The sequence below is a fragment of the Eleutherodactylus coqui genome, chromosome 5 (genome assembly GCF_035609145.1).
Source record: "Eleutherodactylus coqui strain aEleCoq1 chromosome 5, aEleCoq1.hap1, whole genome shotgun sequence".
Lineage (NCBI taxonomy): Eukaryota > Metazoa > Chordata > Amphibia > Anura > Eleutherodactylidae > Eleutherodactylus > Eleutherodactylus coqui.
In genome coordinates, this window is record NC_089841.1 from 128287670 (window position 1) to 128307041 (window position 19372).

Here is a 19372-nt window from a genome sequence, read left to right on the forward strand (position 1 = left end):
TCACAGAACGTGAGGGTAGCAGAGTTATTATAACTCTTGGAGAGCAGGTATTTTTTTCCCAATTAAGGAAAGCAAATGGCGAAGCCAGCAGTAAAGCGTAGCTGGGTGCGTCTGATTTAGCAATGTTGTTCAAGCAGCTCACACGTGTCCACCGCCCTTAGGACGGACAGAGGCTGGACAAATAGATTTGTTTTCAGTTTTTTTCCACCAAAAGGCAGCACTGCGTATATTCAATGAACATGAGAAGTTTAATAACTGTGCTGTGTCCCTGCTTATGTGTCACAGAACGTGAGGGTAGCAGAGTTATTATAACTCTTGGAGAGCAGGTATTTTTTTCCCAATTAAGGAAAGCAAATGGCGAAGCCAGCAGTAAAGCGTAGCTGGGTGCGTCTGATTTAGCAATGTTGTTCAAGCAGCTCACACGTGTCCACCGCCCTTAGGACGGACAGAGGCTGGACAAATAGATTTGTTTTCAGTTTTTTTCCACCAAAAGGCAGCACTGCGTATATTCAATGAACATGAGAAGTTTAATAACTGTGCTGTGTCCCTGCTTATGTGTCACAGAACGTGAGGGTAGCAGAGTTATTATAACTCTTGGAGAGCAGGTATTTTTTTCCCAATTAAGGAAAGCAAATGGCGAAGCCAGCAGTAAAGCGTAGCTGGGTGCGTCTGATTTAGCAATGTTGTTCAAGCAGCTCACACGTGTCCACCGCCCTTAGGACGGACAGAGGCTGGACAAATAGATTTGTTTTCAGTTTTTTTCCACCAAAAGGCAGCACTGCGTATATTCAATGAACATGAGAAGTTTAATAACTGTGCTGTGTCCCTGCTTATGTGTCACAGAACGTGAGGGTAGCAGAGTTATTATAACTCTTGGAGAGCAGGTATTTTTTCCCAATTAAGGAAAGCAAATGGCGAAGCCAGCAGTAAAGCGTAGCTGGGTGCGTCTGATTTAGCAATGTTGTTCAAGCAGCTCACACGTGTCCACCGCCCGTAAGGACGGACAGAGGCTGGACAAATAGATTTGTTTTCAGTTTTTTTCCACCAAAAGGCAGCACTGCGTATATTCTATGAATAATAACTGTGTTGTGGCCCTGCCTATACAATTCTTTCCCTGCAGTATCAATGGAGGGTGCAATGGTCTGCAGAGGCGATTTTGAGAAGCAAAAAAAAATGCAGCACAGCTAACAGCAGCCTGGACAGTACTGCACACGGATAAATATGGCTCTAGAAAGGACCGTTGAGGTTCTTGAAGGCTACACTCACTCCTAACACTCTCCCTGCCTATGCAGCACTTCTGTCCCTAATGCCAGGTGCAACGGTCTGCAGAGGCGATTTTGAGAAAAAAAAATTTGCCACTGCTAACAGCAGCCAACACACAGCTATCAGTGGCCCTAATAAGGACCTTTGGGGGGTCTTGAAGCCTACACTAACTACCAATTCTTTCCCTACAGCAGCTCCGGTACAAACAGCACTGTCCCTCATCTAACTCACACCGCATCTGAGGCGAACCGCGGGAGGGGCCGACTTTTATGTTCGGGTGACACCTGATCTCCCCAGCCACTCACAGCAGGGGGGTGGTATAGGGCTTGAACGTCACAGGGGGAAGTTGTAATGCCTTCCCTGTCTTTCAATTGGCCAGAAAAGCGCGCTAACGTCTCAGGGAAGGAAGTGAAAGTAACCAGAACACCGCATGGTGTTCGTTACGAATAACGAACATCCCGAACACCCTAATATTCGCACGAATATCAAGCTCGGACGAACGCGTTCGCTCATCTCTAATAATAAAGCATTTCCGCCATTGAAAACGGTATTGAAAAGTCCATCTCAGTTTCGGTGGACCATTTATTGATAAAGCTTCGGTTTTTCCCAAATTAAGAGTGTACTCTGAGAGTGGCCCCAGTTTTTAAAGATCCCAGGGGATCATGGAGAGGACAGCAGTTGGATTTTTAATGATAAAGAATACATTGTCTGCAAAGGCACTGAGACATCGGAACGGTATAAATGAGTTGTTTGTTGTAAAGTCAATGGTTGAAAGTGACATAATAAGGGATCCAGTGAGAAATTCTTTTTGAAAATGATTAGCTAATAATTTTGTCAATATTTTATAATCACAGTTTAATAAAGAGATTCGTCAGTATGATTGCACTAGTGTTGGAACTTTATTAATTTTAGGTATGAGGACAATTCTGGAATCTAAGAGTGTGTCTACCTGGATATTTAAGCCATAAAAATCATGTGTAAGAAACACAATTTATTATGTATTCCTGCATTTCCATTTTGGATGCGGCCCAGTAAAGAGAAACACTATCTATATGTTCAATGTTATCATCAAGGTAATTAGCCTAATATATCCTCAAATAATCTCTGAAGTTCTCTGAATTATACAAGTATGAAGGAAATGGAAAAGCTATGGCTTCCTCTGCACATCCCTACTAGAGTTGAGCGAACATACTCTGCCGAGCTTGATGCTCGTTTGAGCATTAGCGTACTCGATGGTGCTCATTACTCGAACAAGCATCAAGCCGTGTTCGACCCCGCCCCAGTTTTTGGCTCCTCCCCGCTGTGACGTGCCTGTTTTGGCCCCTCCCCGCTGCGACGCAGTGCACGTCATTGGCAAATTTTTTGGCTGGCTGGCGAGAGAGAGAGAGAGAACCCAGGGGGGAAAAAAAAGCTTGGCACCCGGCGTCCCACATACAAAAATGCTTGAGTCTCCCATTGTAGTCAATGGGGTTCATTACTCGAGTAGAGCTCTCGAATTTTACGAAAAGCTGGACTCTAATAACGCGGACTCGAGCATTTGGGTGCTCGCTCATCTCTAATCCCTACCACAGAAGGACAAAAGAACGGGAGCATTGTCCATTATCAGAATGGGGAGTATAGAGTCATCTGAAGACTTTCCAAACAACAAAAGAGATAAAAGAAAATATTCTATTCTAGAAAAACTGTGATTGGCTGAAGAATAAAATGTATATTCTCTCGAATTAGTATTAACAATACACCAGGGGTCACATAGTGATAGAATCATAGAATCGTATAGTTGGAAGGGACCTCCAGGGTCATCTGGTCCAACCCCCTGCTCAATGCATGACTCAATAAATAATCCCAGACAGATGAAAACTTTTATTTAAGGATAACTCACCAACTCTTATGGCAATTTGTTCCACCCATTGATCACCCTCACTGTCGGAAAGTGTTTTCTAATATTTAATCAGTGTCTCTTCCCTTTCAGTTGCATCCCATTGCTTCCAGTTTTTCCTTGTGCAAATGAGATTAGGGATGATCCCTCTATGCTATGACAGCCCTTCAGATATTTGTAGATAGCTATTTAATCAACTCACAGCCTTCTTTTTTTGTGAACTAAACATTCCCAGTTCCTTTAACTGTTCCTCACAGGACATGGTTTGCAGACCGCTCACCATCTTCTCTGAACTTGCTCCAGTTTGTTGATGTCTATCCTCTGGATAGCGCCAATCGCATGACTGGGTGGGGCTTCCCGCAGCCACTCATGACAGCTTCAGGTTGTCGGTTACCTCTGGTGACTGACAGCATGGAGCTGTCACATTCACAGCCCACATGGCTTTAATCCCTAGATAAAGCATGTTTTTACATCCTTGGGGATTAAAGCCCACTAAAGCAGGATGTAGAAAGGCAATAGGGTGGTCACTAAGTGGGTAAGAACATCCAGCTATTGGATCCTTCCTACCCTCTTTCTAAGTTCATTAAAATCTACCTTTCTGAAACCTTATAATTTGAGTCTTCTCAAATCTTAATCCCCTTGTTACCCAAAATTCAAGGATAACATGGTCATTGCTTCCTAGCCAACCACACTTCCTCAACCATTTCCTCCCTGTTGGTAAGAATCAGGTAGCAGATTCACTTGTTTTCATTTCTACATTTAGGAAGATAAAGTTGTCAGCAAGAGCAGATAAGAATTTGTTGGACCCATTAACTTTGCCTGAAAGAGATTACCAAAAAATGTCTGGATAGTTAAACTCTCCCATGATCACTATGTTGTACTTTTTTGACAACCTGGCCAAGTGATGTATAAAGATTTCATCCATGTCTCTGCTTGTCCAGGTGGCCTATAGTAAATGCCTACAATGATGTCCTTTACGTTGTTCTCTCCTTTTAGGAAAGAATGCACATATTTTAAACAAATGTATTTACATACCTAAAAAATGAATAAAAGTTAAGAATAAGGCATCCACCACCATCAAATAGAGTATAAAGGGAACAGGCATAAACAAAGGTTGAACATGCTGAAATAGCACATGATGTTGTTGTTCCATTAGTGAAACAAAATGAACAGTATAAACAATTATAGAGGATTCATAGTGAGACATTCTGTCCAATGAGCCCAAGAAGAAATTGTGAAAGTCTTGGTTTCATATCTGTTAGAATATATTTCATATAAATGGTTTATAAGATTGATAGATTGATGAAACCTCAGAAAGAGAAGGTACGCCTGATAACTGACATTTTTTAGCAATTTCCAAACAAGATGGTAGGAAAATATGAGAGATAATAACTGAGTAGAAGGGTGGTAGCCTATTCTTATGTAGAAAATGGAGAGCCAGCACTGGGGCCACATAATGAAGCATTACAGTATAAACAAATACAAAGATTACATTCCAGAAACAAGAAATAAGAGGAGACCACCACATGTGAAAGTAAGTGCCCTTGAGGCTACATCCCTTCCAACATGTTTCAGAGATGGATTTGTTCATTTTATCAAGTCTAGCAGGAGTTAATACAATTGCATAAATAGATTTTTGTGAAGACTCCCAATGTTTAATTCCATGTGAAACCTTTTTAGTCCGATCACAATTGTTGTTTAAAGTCTTGCTCCCACAATAACATATGTGAAGATTTACTTTGTGAAGTTAGTTAAAAAGAGTTATCATAAAATATAGAAATACCCTTGGACGCACGAATAAACAGGGAGAAAAAGGTAAAAGCAGACCTGGGAAAAACGGGCATATGAACATCAAGAAAATGAAAGGTATGTTGTAGCCCTAAATAGGCAAAAAAAAAGAAACTGCTAGGTATTTGGAATGATTTACATAATGTAGGGAAATTTAATAGAGAGTTATTTTTAGATAAGCCGCTATTTTTTTATGCCTAGAGATTCTCAGGTACCAAAATGAAAGTCTGCAAGAATAAAAGAAAGAAAATAGAGGAAGAGTAGAAATTGGAACCATAGGGAATGATGAGGAAAAAAATTGCTGCCAGACACAAGCCAAAATTTGCAAACTCGATGGAGTGTGAGTTGGTAAAGGGGAAGGCTTGACTCGCAGGGAGACTCCTAGAGTACTTGACTCAATCCACTACCATTTTCTTATATGAGAAGAGGTCCACCAGTGTTTGATTTGGTCTAGAATTGATGCAGAATTTTAATGTTTTGTATAATGGGCCTTCATGCCACCTAATTCATAGAACTTAGCTGGGGTAGAAAATTTAATTCAAGCGTGAGAGCTGCCCCAAATAAAGTTATTAAGAACTGTCTGGAGCTTAATAAAAAGGAGTTTGGAATTGGAATCGCTGCAGTTCTAAAAATATAGAGACTATGTATGTAGTAAGACTGCTATCCTTCCAGCCCAAAAAATTAAGGGTTATGAAAGTGATTTAAAATTTGAGGAATATAACTAAGCAAAGGCAGATAGTTTTTAGTGAATGTGTGTTAGCTAGGGCTTGTTTAATGAATACATAAATAGGTTATGTAGTGGTCATTGCAAACATAGGGAAAATTACTAATTATGTGTTGTCTAGTTTTATCATCCATAATAATGCTGAACAATTGAGATTTTGTGATGTCCACTTTATAATACAAGATTTTCCCCAAATCAGCAAATACAATTTGGGCCCCTTCTAAAGAGGGAATAGGGTCCATGAGTGCTAAAATAATGTCATCGGCATAGAGCCCTACTTTGTGTTTCTGGTGACCTAAATTAATTCCCTTAATATCTTTATTAATTCTAATCATTTCAGCTAGAGATTCTATAAGAAGGGCAAAAATAAGAGGCAAAAGAGGGCAGCCCTGTCAAGTACCATTAGAAATTATGAATGAAAGAGAAATACAATCAGATGAGAAAACTCTTGCAGATGGTAATGAGTACAATGACAAGATTGCAGACCTAATGGGACTTGAAAAATCAAATTTTTCTAAAGTAGCTTCTAAATAACCCCAATGGATCCAATTGAACGTTTTATTTGCAACCAAAGCTAAAGATAAGGAAGGTACATGACCGAGCTCAGAGTTCTTAACGAGATTCAAAATCTAAAATAAATGAACAATATCCAGCGTTCCAAGGAATATGGTCATATAATTAAAGAGGTAGAAATGAAGGTAATGAACTTACTTTACAAGGGGGGCTAAATTGAGAACACCCCTAATCCCAGTCTGCGATATGTCACAATGGTATTCACCAGGGCTTGGAGTCAGTAATCCACAGGTGAAGATGAAATATCTAGGGTTTATTGATGAAATTATATATACACTTGACAGTATTTAAACATTAAAAAAATAATAAATTAAGATAGGTAACGGGGGAATGTGCAACGCATTTCGGACAATAGCTTAGCCTCCTTTTTTAAGCATGTGTCAGAGTAGCCAGCTAGATGATACGCTTATAGAATTAGAAAGGCAGTGAGCGTGTGTTTCAATTTCCCGCCTTTGCCATTGTTTTGGCAAGTGAAAAAGCTGTGAAAATGAGTGTTAATTGAAGTAGTGCATCTAGACTCAGATACCTTCACTGCAGTGCACGTTATGCATTCCAAATACCAGAAGCAATTATGGGCAACGGCAAATGGATATAATATGTAATGTATATATCGCCCTTATTGTCAAGGATCATATGAAACAATAACGTATTAAATCTTGAAAAACGAATCCTATCAGTAAAACATTATACATCAAAATTTAAATGAAATAAATACTAGGAATAAGTGATTAGGTGTTTATAGTCTACCATAATTAAAACAATGGACCCCAATAAAATGTTATATACAATGGGAAAAGACTGTGATGGGTGGGAGGAATGGTGATATGAGATATCAGAAATTGTATATGATAAAAAATATAAAAGATAAAAATTAAGTATAAAATAAGGGAAGAAATTTGCACTTGAAGGGTGACTACCCACTAGCATTTTTTTTCCGCAGCAAATTCGCTGCGTTTTTTTTCCAGATGTCTATGGGGCTTTCTAATGATAAAATTGCAACGCACCAAAAATGCAAAAACGGCAACTTGCGTTTTCGGTGTGTTGCGATTTTAACATTAGAAAGCCCCATAGACATCTGGAAAAAAAACGCAGCGAATTCACGGCGGGAAAAAACGCTAGTGGGTAGTGACAACCCACTAGCGTTTATTTTACTGCGAAATTCGCAGCGTTTTTTTTCTGTAGGGGTCCATGGGCCATGGGACTTGTAAAGCTAAAATCGCGATCGCGCAAAATCGCGATTCCGCGGTAAATCGCGATTTTGCGCGATCGCGATTTTAACATTACAAGTCCCATAGACCCCTGCAGAAAAAAACAAATGCTGCGAATTTCGCAGTAAAAAAAAAACTCTAGTGGGGTGAGTTAACTGTTGGAACCAATATATGTGTATTAAACTCTATTCCAAAAAAGTGGCCCCCTAAGGCCTTGGTCAGACGACTGTTTTTTGCCGCGATTTGCGGATCGCATGTCGGATGCGCATCCGCAAATCGCGTGACCGGGGCCGACAATTCGCTGAAAAATCTGCAGCTAGCAGCGTTTTCGGCGAAATGGGCCTGATCAAAGGAGCGCTGTCCAACCCATTGAAAATCAATGGAGCCGGCAATACAGCCGGCTCCATTGAAAGCAATGGGCTTCCGGTGAGCGCGGGATGAATTTCCGGGAAGGGCTTAAAAATATAAGCCCTTCCCTGAAAATCATCCTAAAATGTGTAAAAATAAAAAAAAAATATATACTTACCTTGTCCCTGCAGCCGGAGTTCAGCCGCGGCCGGCCGGCAGTTCTCCTGAACTGCTCTGTGTAGTATTCAGCAGGCGGGGATTTAAAATCCCCGCCTGCTGAATGGGCTGCCTCTGATTGGACACAGCCCTCAGCCTCATTCAATAGCTGAGAGCTGCCCCTGATTGGTCCTTGCGCTCAGCCAATCAGAGGCAGCACTCACTCACCCATTCATGAATTCATGAATGGGTGAGTGAGAGCTGCCTCTGATTGGTGAGGGCTGTGACCAATCAGAGGCAGCCCATTCAGCAGGCGGGGATTTTAAATCCCCGCCTGCTGAATACTACACAGAGCAGTTCAGGAGAACTGCCGGCCGGCCGCGGCTGAACTCCGGCTGCAGGGACAAGGTGAGTATATATTTTTTTATTTTTACACACTTTAGGATGATTTTCAGGGGAGGGCTTATATTTTTAAGCCCTTCCCGAAAATTCATCCCGTGCTCGCCGGCAGCCCATTGCTTTCAATGGAGCCGGCTGTATTGCGAATGGGCGATCTTTGTAGTATATGTTCTCAATGGGGTCGGCGCTGCTGCCGCCGGCCCCATTGAGCACATATATAGAACACAAGGAATGGCAGAACGCAGATAGGTGCGATCTGCGATTCCTTGTGTCCTATAATTTATCGGACATCTGCATAAAAAGCGGCCATGTGTCCGATCCTATTGCGAAGCAATGGTTCTGTATATGCGGAGATCGCATGCGCAAATCGCACGAAAAAACGCGATCGCGATTTTAACATTACAAGTCCCATAGACCCCTGCAGAAAAAAAAACGCTGCGAATTTCGCAGTGAAAAAAAAACTGTAGTGGGTAGTCACCCTAAGGGGGCCACTTTTTTGGAATAGAGTTTAATAATACATATATATATTGGTTCCAACAGTTATCTGGGCTACCTAAAAGACCATTAAGATATTAAAAAACGTGTAATGGATCAAATTAAACCTGTGAATTTAAAGAAGAGTAGAGATGAGCGAACGTACTCATCCGAGCTTGATGCTCGGGCGAATATTAGGGTGTTCGGGATGCTCGTTACTCGTAACGAGTACCACGCGATGTTCGGGTTACTTTCATTTTCCTCTCTGAGACGTTAGCGCGCTTTTCTGGCCAATTGAAAGACAGGGAAGGCATTACAACTTCCCCCTGCGTCGTTCAAGCCCTATACCACCCCCCTGCTGTGAGTGGCTGGGGAGATCAGATGTCACCCGAGTATAAAAATCGGCCCCTCCCGCGGCTCGCCTCAGATGCGTTGTGACAGAGATCAGGGACAGTGCTGCTGGTGCCGGAGCTGCTATAGGGAGAGCGTTAGGAGTTAGTGTAGGCTTCAAGAACCCCAACGGTCCTTCTTAGGGCCACATCTAACAGTGTGCAGTACTGTGGAGGCTGCCTTTTGCAGTGGTGCACATTTTTTTTTTTTTGCTATATCGGCCGTGCAGAGCATTGCGCCCTGCAGTAATACTACAGGGACAGAAGTGGTGGTTAGGCAGGGAGAGTGTTAGGAGTTAGTGTAGGCTTCAAGAACCCCAACGGTCCTTCTTAGGGCCACATCTAACCGTGTGCAGTAGTGTGGAGGCTGCTGTTAGCAGTGTTGCACTTTTTTTTTTTTCCAAATCGGCCGTGCAGAGCATTGCGCCCTGCAGTAATACCGCAGGGACAGAATTGTGTAGGCAGGGCCAGAAGACATATTTTATTGATTGAATATAGTCAGTGGGCCTTTCCTTTAAAAAAAAAGGGAAAAAATTCTATTTGGCCTGCCTCTTACAGTCCTCAGCGTTCTGGGTACGTGTGTGCTGGGTGGAGAACTTAAAAAAAATCATACGCAGCCAGCTAAGTTTAACAGCAGGCTTGCGCCAATTTATTTCCTGGCTGGGAAATCACCGCTCTGCTGCAGTTCATAACAGTGCAAGACTGCAGTTCTGTGACACACTGCAGGGCCACAACACATTTATTATTGATTGAATATAGTCAGTGGGCATAGTCAGTGGGCCTTTCCTTTAAAAAAAAAGGGAAAAAATTCTATTTGGCCTGCAGGCTTGCGCCAATTTATTTCCTGGCTGGGAAATCACCGCTCTGCTGCAGTTCATAACAGTGCAAGACTGCAGTTCTGTGACACACTGCAGGGCCAAAACACATTTATTGTTGATTGAATATAGTCAGTGGGCCTTTCCTTTAAAAAAAAGGGAAAAAATTCTATTTGGCCTGCAGGCTTGCGCCAATTTATTTCCTGGCTGGGAAATCACCGCTCTGCTGCAGTTCATAACAGTGCAAGACTGCAGTTCTGTGACACACTGCGGGGCCACAACACATTTATTATTGATTGAATATAGTCAGTGGGCATAGTCAGTGGGCCTTTCCTTTAAAAAAAAGGGAAAAAAATCTATTTGGCTTGCAGGCTTGCGCCAATTTATTTCCTGGCTGGGAAATCAAATCACTGGTAATACAGCATGCTGAGGGGTAGGGGTAGGCCTAGAGGACGTGGACGCGGCCGAGGACGCAGAGGGCCAAGTGAGGGTGTGGGCACAGGCCGAACTCCTGATCCAGGTGTATCGCAGCCGACTGCTGCGCGATTAGGAGAGAGGCACGTTTCTGGCGTCCCCACATTCATCGCACAATTAATGGGTCCACGCGGTAGACCTTTATTAGAAAATGAGCAGTGTGAGCAGGTCCTGTCGTGGATGGCAGAAAGTGCTTCCAGCAACCTATCGTCCACCCACAGTTCTGCGCCGTCCACTGCTGCAAATCTGAATCCTCTGTCTGCTGCTCCTCCTTCCTCCCAGCCTCCTCACTCCACTACAATGACACACGCTCAGGAGCGGGAAGACTCCCAGGAACTGTTCTCGGGCCCCTGCTCAGATTCGGCAGCAGTGGTTCCTCTCCCACCGGAGGAGTTTATCGTCACTGATGCCCAACCATTGAAAAGTTCCCGGGGTCTGGGGGATGAGGCTGGGGACTTCCGGCAACTGTCTCAAGACCTTTCAGTGGGTGAGGAGGACAATGACGATGAGACACAGTTGTCTATCGGTGAGGTAGTAGTAAGGGCAGTAAGTCCGAGGGAGGAGCGCACAGAGGATTCGGAGGAAGAGCAGCAGGACGATGAGGTGACTGACCCCACCTGGTTTGCAACGCCTACTCAGGACAGGTCTTCAGAGGGGGAGGCAAGGGCAGCAGCAGGGTAGGTTGCAAGAGGCAGTGCGGTGGCCAGGGGGAGAGGCAGGGCCAGACCGAATAATCCACCAACTGTTTCCCAAAGCGCACCCTCGCGCCATGCCACCCTGCAGAGGCCAAGGTGCTCTAAGGTCTGGCAGTTTTTCACAGAGACGCCTGACAACCGACGAACAGTGGTGTGCAACCTTTGTCGCGCCAAGATCAGCCGGGGAGCCACCACCACCAGCCTCACCACCACCAGCATGCGCAGACATATGATGGCCAAGCACCCCACAAGGTGGGACGAAGGCCGTTCACCGCCTCCGGTTTGCACCGCTGCCTCTCCCCCTGTGCCCCAACCTGCCACTGAGATCCAACCCCCCTCTCAGGACACAGGCACTACCGTCTCCTGGCCTGCACCCACACCCTCACCTCCGCTGTGCTCGGCCCCATCCACCAATGTCTCGCACCGCACCGTCCAGCCGTCGCTAGCGCAAGTGTTTGAGCGTAAGCGCAAGTACGCCGCCACGCACCCGCACGCTCAATCGTTAACCGTCCACATAGCCAAATTTATCAGCCTTGAGATGCTGCCGTATAGGGTTGTGGAAACGGAGTCCTTCAAAAGTATGATGGCGGCGGCGGCCCCGCGCTACTCAGTTCCCAGTCGCCACTACTTTTCCCGATGTGCCGTCCCAGCCCTGCACGACCACGTCTCCCGCAACATTGTACGCGCCCTCACCAACGCGGTTACTGCCAAGGTCCACTTAACAACGGACACGTGGACAAGCACAGGCGGGCAGGGCCACTACATCTCCCTGACGGCACATTGGGTGAATTTAGTGGAGGCTGGGACAGAGTAAGAGCCTGGGACCGCTCACGTCCTACCCACCCCCAGAATTGCGGGCCCCAGCTCGGTGGTGGTATCTTCGGCGGTGTATGCTTCCTCCACTAAACCACCCTCCTCCTCCTCCTCCTCCGCAACCTCTGTCTCGCAATCTAGATGTGTCAGCAGCAGCAGGACGTCGCCAGCAGTCGGTGTCGCGCGGCGTGGCAGCACAGCGGTGGGCAAGCGTTAGCAGGCCGTGCTGAAACTACTCAGCTTAGGAGATAAGAGGCACACGGCCCACGAACTGCTGCGGGGTCTAACAGAGCAGACCGACCGTTGGCTTGCGCCGCTGAGCCTCCAACCGGGCATGGTCGTGTGTGACAATGGGCGTAACCTGGTGGCGGCTCTGCAGCTCGGCAGTCTCACGCACGTGCCATGCCTGGCCCACGTCTTTAATTTGGTGGTTCAGCGCTTTCTGAAAAGCTACCCACGCTTGTCAGACCTGCTCGGAAAGGTGCGCCGGCTCTGCGCACATTTCCGCAAGTCCCACACGGACACTGCCACCCTGCGCACCCTGCAACATCAGTTTAATCTGCCAGTGCACCGACTGCTGTGCGACGTGCCCACACGGTGGAACTCTACGCTCCACATGTTGGCCAGGCTCTATGAGCAGCGTAGAGCTATAGTGGAATACCAACTCCAACATGGGCGGCGCAGTGGGAGTCAGCCTCCTCAATTATTTTCAGAAGAGTGGGCCTGGTTGGCAGACATCTGCCAGGTCCTTGGAAAGTTTGAGGAGTCTACCCAGGTGGTGAGCGGCGATGCTGCAATCATTAGCGTCACCATTCCTCTGCTATGCCTCTTGAGAAGTTCCCTGCAAAGCATAAAGGCAGATGCTTTGCGCTCGGAAACGGAGGTGGGGGAAGACAGTATGTCACTGGATAGTCAGAGCACCCTCCTGTCTATATCTCAGCGCGTTGAGGAGGAGGAGCATGAGGAGGATGAGGAGGAGGGGGAAGAGACAGCTTGGCCCACTGCTGACGGTACCCATGCTGCTTGCCTGTCATCCTTTCAGCGTGTATGGCCTGGGGAGGAGGAGGAGGAGGAGGATCCTGAAAGTGATCTTCCTAGTGAAGACAGCCATGTGTTGCGTACAGGGACCCTGGCACACATGGCTGACTTCATGTTAGGATGCCTTTCTCGTGACCCTCGCGTTGCACGCATTCTGGCCACTACGGATTACTGGGTGTACACACTGCTCGACCCACGGTATAAGGAGAACCTTTCCACTCTCATTCCCGAAGAGGAAAGGGGTTCGAGAGTGTTGCTATACCACAGGACCCTGGCGGACAAGCTGATGGTAAAATTCCCATCCGACAGCGCTAGTGGCAGAAGGCGCAGTTCCGAGGGCCAGGTAGCAGGGGAGGTGCGGAGATCGAGCAGTATGTACAGCACAGGCAGTGCAACACTCTTTAAGGCCCTGGACAGCTTTATGGCTCCCCACCAAGACTGTGTCACCGCTCCCCAGTCAAGGCTGAGTCGGCAGGAGCACTGTAAAAGGATGGTGAGGGAGTACGTAGCCGATCGCAGCACCGTCCGCTGTGACGCCTCTGCCACCTACAACTACTGGGTGTTGAAGCTGGACACGTGACCTGAACTAGCGCTGTATGCCCTGGAGGTGCTTGCTTGTCCTGCGGCTAGCGTCCTGTCAGAGAGGGTGTTTAGTGCGGCTGGGGGAATCATCACACATAAGCGTACCCGCCTGTCAACCGACAGTGCCGACAGGCTTACACTCATCAAGATGAACAAAGCCTGGATTTCCCCAGACTTCTCTTCTCCACCAGCGGACAGCAGCGATACCTAAGCAATATGTAGGCTGCACCCGCGGATGGTAGCATCGTTCTCTCTCACCATCCAAAATGGGGACATTTCTGCTTCATCAATCTGTGTATAATATTCCTCCTCCTCCTCCTGCTCCTCCTCCTGAAACCTCACGTAATCACGCCGAACGGGCAATTTTTCTTAGGGCCACAAGGCTCACTCATATAATTTTTCTAAACAATTTTTATACGTTTCAATGCTCTTAAAAGCGTTGAAACTTTAACTTGAACCAATTTTTCGTTAAACTGGGCTGCCTCCAGGCCTAGTTACCACTTAAGCCACATTAACCAAAGCAATTAATGGGTTTCACCTGCCATCTTGGTTGGGCATGGCCAATTTTTTCTGAGGTACATTAGTACTGTTGGTACACCAATTTTTTGGGGCCCTCACCTACAGTGTAATCATAGTAATTTCTATGTTCTTCACCTGCACTCATGGTACAGAAAGGTGTGTGGGGTTGGCCTACACTTTAGCTACATAAATGTAACTGGGGCCTTGTCTATACTGCAGCTACTGAAATGTGAAAGAGACTGTTATCTCCCTAAACTGCTGCAATGGGAATGTTACTGGGGCCTGTCTTGAGTGCTACTATTACTGAAATGGAACTAAGACTGCGCTCCCCCTATACTGCTGCTAGAAATATGTTAGTGGGGCCTGTCCCTAATGCTACCGCTGAAATGTTAATAATTCTGGGCTCTGCCTATACCGCTGCTAATGGTATGTCACTGGGGTGTGGAAACAGAGGCTTCACAAAGACATGATGGCGGCGAGGCCATTTCCCACCAACGCTGTTGCTGTTAAGGTGCATATAACCACGGACACGTGTAGAGGACACATAGTGCCTCCAAAACATCCCCCTCCTCCTCCAACAATGAAAACATTCTTGGCAAATACCTTTGCATTGGTCCGTCTGGTGGCAGTCCAAGAATTTCACCTTTAACGACACAACAAGAGACCACCACCACCATCCCCCCGCCACGGCCCACTTAATCCTGGCCACATTCCGAAAACCAACTACATAAAACCGCGCTACCAGGTCCGCAGTCACCACCACATTACCACCAACGAGGTTACTGTTAAGGTACATATTACCAGTCTGACTGGGGCATGCAGTGTGGGCCGAAGTCCACCTGTATTGTATCTGACGTTAGCTCTGCTGAGTAGGGCACTGCAATGGGATATATTTATGTACCACCGGTGGGTTCCAGGGAGCCACCCATGCTGTAGGTGCACACGGAGTTGTAACTGCATCTGTCCACTTGTAAAGAACCCCAGTCTGACTGGGGCATGCACTGTGGGCCGAAGCCCACCTGCATTAACCACGACATTACCTCAGCTGTGATGGGCAATGCAATGGGATTTATTTATGTACCGCCGGTGGGTTCCAGGGAGCCACCCATGCTGTGGGTCCACAGGGAGTTGTTACTACATCTGTCCACTTGTAAAGAACCCCAGTCTGACTGGGGCATGCAGTGTGGGCCGAAGCCCACCTGCATTAACCACGACATTACCTCAGCTGTGATGGGCAATGCAATGGGATTTATTTATGTACCGCCGGTGGCTTCCTGGCACCCACCCATGCTGTGGGTCCACAGGGAGTTGTTACTACATCTGTCCACTTGTAAAGAACCCCAGTCTGACTGGGGCATGCAGTGTGGGCCGAAGCCCACCTGCATTAAGCACGACATTACTACCTCAGCTGTGTTGGGCAATGCAATGGGATATTTTTATGTACCGCCGGTGGGTTCCAGGGAGCCACCCATGCTGTGGGTGCACAGGGAGTTGTAAATGCATCTGTTTCCCCTTCTAAAGAACCCCAGTCTGACTGGGGCATGCAGTGTGGGCCGAAGCCCACCTGCATTAAGCACGACATTACTACCTCAGCTGTGTTGGGCAATGCAATGGGATATATTTATGTACAGCCGGTGGGTTCCAGGGAGCCACCCATGCTGTGGGTGCACACGGAATTCCCATTGCGGAGTTGTACCTGCCTGTGACTATTTATAAAAAACCGCGGTCTGACTGGGGCATGCAGACACTTGACAGAATGAATAGTGTGTGGCACATAGGTTCCCCATTGCTATGCCCACGTGTGCAGCTCCTGATGGCAGTGGCACAGGATTATATTTCTCATTGCTTCTGTACAGCATTGTGGGCTATCGTCCCGCCCCTTTTAAAGAGGGTCGCTGCCTAGCTGTGCCAACCCTCTGCAGTGTGTGCCTGCTGTTCCTCTGGCAGACGCACTTATAAAAAGACATGAGTGTGGCGTGGCCTGAGGGCACCTGAAGGCTGCGCAGGGACAGTTTGGTGTGCGCTGTGGACACTGCGTCATGCAGGGGGGGGGGGGGGGGTTGGGCAGCATTTAACCCAGGAGAAGTGGCAGCAAAGTGTCATGCAGGCAGTGATTGTGCTTTGTTGGAGGTAGTGTGGTGCTTAGCTAAGGTATGCATTGCTAATGAGGGCTTTTCAGAAGTAAGAGTTGTTGGGAGGGGGGGGGGGCACTCTTGCCGGTATTGTGGCTTAATAGTGGGACCTGTGAACTTGAGATGCAGCCCAACATGTAGCCCCTCGCCTGCCCTATCCGTTGCTGTGTCGTTCCCATCACTTTCTTGAATTGCCCAGATTTTCACACATGAAAACCTTAGCGAGCATCGGCGAAATACAAAAATGCTCGAGTCGCCCATTGACTTCAATGGGGTTCGTTACTCGAAACGAACCCTCGAGCATCGCGATAATTTCATCCCGAGTAACGAGCACCCGAGCATTTTGGTGCTCGCTCATCTCTAGTACTGAGTAAAAACAAAATGTCATTTTAATATCGATTTAGGTATAAATACATGAGTTATATAAAAGCATAAAAAATATCATATTAAAGTGTGAATCATGATAAGAGCATAAATGTATAAGAATTAGAGATGAGCGAGCACCAAAATGCTCGGGTGCTCGTTACTCGAGACGAAATTTTCGCGATGCTCGAGGGTTCGTTTCGAGTAACGAACCCCATTGAAGTCAATGGGCGACTCGAGCATTTTTGTATATCGCCGATGCTCGCTAAGGTTTTCATTTGTGAAAATCTGGGCAATTCAAGAAAGTGATGGGAACGACACAGCAACGGATAGGGCAGGCAAGGGGCTACATGTTGGGCTGCATATCAAGTTCCCAGGTCCCACTATTAAGCCACAATAGCGGCAAGAGTGGGCCCCCCCCCTCCCAACAATTTTTACTTCTGAAAAGCCCTCATTAGCAATGCATACCTTAGCTAAGCACCACACTACCTCCAACATAGCACATAATCACTGCCTGCATGACACTCCACTGTCACTTCTCCTGGGTTACATGCTGTCCAGCCCCGCCCCCCCCCCCCCCCCGCACGACCCAGTGTTCACAGCGCACTCCAAAGTGTCCCTGCGCAGCCTTCAGCTGCCCCATGCCACACCACCCTCATGTCTATTTATAAGTGCGTCTGCCATGAGGAGGAACCGCAGGCACACACTGCAGAGGGTTGGCACGGCTAGGCAGCGACCCTCTTTAAAAGGGGCGGGGCGATAGCCCACAATGCTGTACAGAAGCAATGAGAAATATAATCCTGTGCCACCGCCATCAGGAGCTGCACACGTGGGCATAGCAATGGGGAACCTTTGTGCCACACACTATTCATTCTGTCAAGGTGTCTGCATGCCCCAGTCAGACCGTGTTTTTTTTATAAATAGTCACAGGCAGGTACAACTCCGCAATGGGAATTCCGTGTGCACCCACAGCATGGGTGGCTCCCTGGAACCCACCGGCTGTAAATAAATGTATCCCATTGCAGTGTCCTGGACAGCAGAGCTAACATCAGATTAAATGCAGGTGGGCTTCGGCCCACACTGCATGCCCCAACCTGACCGGGGTTTTTAATTCATAGACACAGGCAGGTTCAACTCCCTATTGTGAAGTCCCTGTGGACCGACAGCATGGGTGGGTGCCAGGAAGCCACCGGCGGTACATAAATATATCCCATTGCATTGCCCATCACAGCTGAGGTAATGTCATGTTTAATGCAGGTGGGCTTCGGCCTACACTGCATGCCCCAGTCAGACTGGGGTTCTTTATAAGTAGACACAGGCAGGTACAACTCCCTATTGTGAAGTCCATGTGGATCGACAGCATGGGAGGGTCCCAGGAAGCCACAGGCGGTACATAAATAAATCCCACTGCATTGCCCATCACAGCAGAGGTAATGTCATGTTTAATGCAGGTGGGCTTCGGCCCACACTGCATGCCCCAGTCAGACTGGGGTTCTTTAGTAGTGGACACATGCAGTTACAACTCCGTGTGGACCGACAGCATGGGTGGCTCCCTGGAACCCACCGACGGTACATAAATATATCCCATTGCAGTGCCCAGCACAGCTGATGTAACGTCAGCTTTAATGCAGGTGGGCAAAAAATTTATTGGATTACACTGTAGGCGAGGGCCCCAAAAAATTGGTGTACCAACAGTACTAATGTACGTCAGAAAAATTGCCCATGCCTAAGCAAGAGGGCAGGTGAAACCCATTAATCGCTTTGGTTAATGTGGCTTAATTTGTAACTAGGCCTGGAGGCAGCCCAGTTAAAATAAAAATTGGTTCAGGTGCAAGTTTCAACGCTTTAATGATAGAGATGAGCGAACGTACTCGTCCGAGCTTGATACTCGTTCGAGTATTAGCGTGTTCGAGATCCTTGTTACTAGAGGCGAGTACTACGCGATGTTTGAGTTACTTTCACTTTCATCTCTGAGACGTTAGCGGGCTTTTCTGGCCAATAGAAAGACAGGGAAGGCATTACAACTTCCCCCTGCGACGTTCAAGCCCTATACCACCCCCCTGCAGTGAGTGGCTGGCGAGATCAGGTGTCACCCGAGTATATAAATCGGCCCCTCCCACGGCTCGCCACAGATGCATTCTGACAGAGATCAGGGAAAGTGCTGCTGGTGCCGGAGCTGCTATAGGGAGAGCGTTAGGAGTTATTTTAGGCTTCAAGAACCCCAACGTTCCTTCTTAGGGCCACATCTGACCGTGTGCAGTACTGTTGAGACTGCTTTTAGCAGTGTTGCACAAGTTTTTTTTTTTGTATATCGGCCGTGCAGAGCATTGCGTCCGCAGTCTGCAGTCATTGTACAGAGTATAGGGGCAGTACTGGTGAGGCAGGGAAAGAGATATTCAGGCTATATACGCAGTGGGCTTTTTTCAAAAAATTGATCGCCGTCATCCCGCCAGAGGGAAACAGTATACATAATATTATACGCTGCCTACAGTATCTATCTGCTGGGGGTAGTAGTCGTAATTAATACGCAGCTAAGCGCTACAGCAGGCTTGCGCAAAATTGTTTCCTGGATCTGCTGTCTCTGTTACATGATCGCCGTCATCCCGCCAGAGGGAAACAGTATACATAATATTATACGCTGCCTACAGTATCTATCTGCTGGGGGTAGTAGTCGTAATTAATACGCAGCTAAGCGCTACAGCAGGCTTGCGCAAAATTGTTTCCTGGATCTGCTGTCTCTGTT